The 1,058-nt window shown below is 50.6% G+C and overlaps 1 protein-coding gene and 1 pseudogene across 2 annotated transcripts in view; both read right to left on the bottom strand.

The window, feature by feature from the left end:
• Positions 1–883, bottom strand: part of LOC105546065 — a 5,566-nt pseudogene extending 4,683 nt beyond the window's left edge. The window contains exon 1 of the transcript XR_001007038.1: positions 388–883. The product of XR_001007038.1 is annotated as a breakpoint cluster region protein-like (transcript). The remainder of the gene's footprint in view (positions 1–387) is intronic.
• Positions 1–1,058, bottom strand: part of BCR (breakpoint cluster region) — an 814,161-nt gene that overhangs the window by 674,330 nt on the left and 138,773 nt on the right. The gene's annotated exons all lie outside the window — the stretch shown is intronic.

Below are 1,058 nucleotides of genomic sequence, written 5' to 3' on the forward strand. Positions count from 1 at the left end.
TCAGAGGAAGTGGTCTGTGTCTGCAAGAACTGCTCTCAAACCAAACAAGTTTCTCTTGGCAACTGACTCGTGACAAAGGGGCAGGGGTTATGGCCATTCAACAGGAACCTGGGACCATGACAAATTCCAAGCGAGGGCAGAAAACCCGGCACTCGGGCAGTTCCTGGAGCCAGCCCTACTGCTTCCAAGCAAGGCGGCAAGGACACTCCTGAGCTGGTGTTGAGTAAACACAGGAGGTGGCTGAACACACCAAGTGTTCCCTGGGGCCTGACCTCACCACGCAGCGGCCACGCACAGAGAGGAGAGACCCACACATGCTCCTCTCTGCAGAAACAGCTGAAGGGACAGGCACCCTCAGTGCATGAGCCCAAGCCCCTCCCCACTCACTTGGTGACCACAGCAATCTTGACTCCGAAGACCCCTGTCTGTTTTCGGGACGGCATCCTCTTCAAGCTGAACTCCCTGCTGTTGAACTTGATCGAGAGCTTTACTTCAATCTATAGAGGGGAGAAAGGGGCACAGTCCTCTGATCTGTCTGGTCCTCAAAGCCCAAGGTCCCAAGGGCCCCTGGGAGTCTCATCAAATATTTCCACCACCAAGGCTTGCAGCGGTCTCAGCATGAGGTAGGGCTGCCCCTCAGGGACTCCCCTAGTCTACTTCAGCAACAGCCGGGATTGTTGAAGATGGTGTAAAGGACTGGCTTCTGCAGAACCACCTCCTAAAATCCCCGCTGCTTCTCTTGCTTGCTTGCTTGCTTTTTTTAAGATATAGGATCTTGCTATGTTGCCCAAGCTGTACTCGAACTCCTGGGTTCCAGTAATTCTCCTGCCTCAGACTCCAGAGTAGCTAAGACTATAGGTGCACTGTGCCCAGTTCTCTCTTTCTTAGTAGCAATTAAAAATTAAGTGAGAAAGACTAACAATCATATAAGAAAAAGCCAATAATCGCAAATATTAACGTTTTACCATATATGCCCAGACCTTTTTGGGTGTGTCATTGCTTTTAAGGTCTAAACCTTTCTGGGGTACCTAAAGACAAATCGGGGGTCTCCATTTCTA

This window comes from Mandrillus leucophaeus, unplaced genomic scaffold (assembly GCF_000951045.1).
Source record: "Mandrillus leucophaeus isolate KB7577 unplaced genomic scaffold, Mleu.le_1.0 Scaffold349, whole genome shotgun sequence".
In the NCBI taxonomy this organism is placed as follows: domain Eukaryota; kingdom Metazoa; phylum Chordata; class Mammalia; order Primates; family Cercopithecidae; genus Mandrillus; species Mandrillus leucophaeus.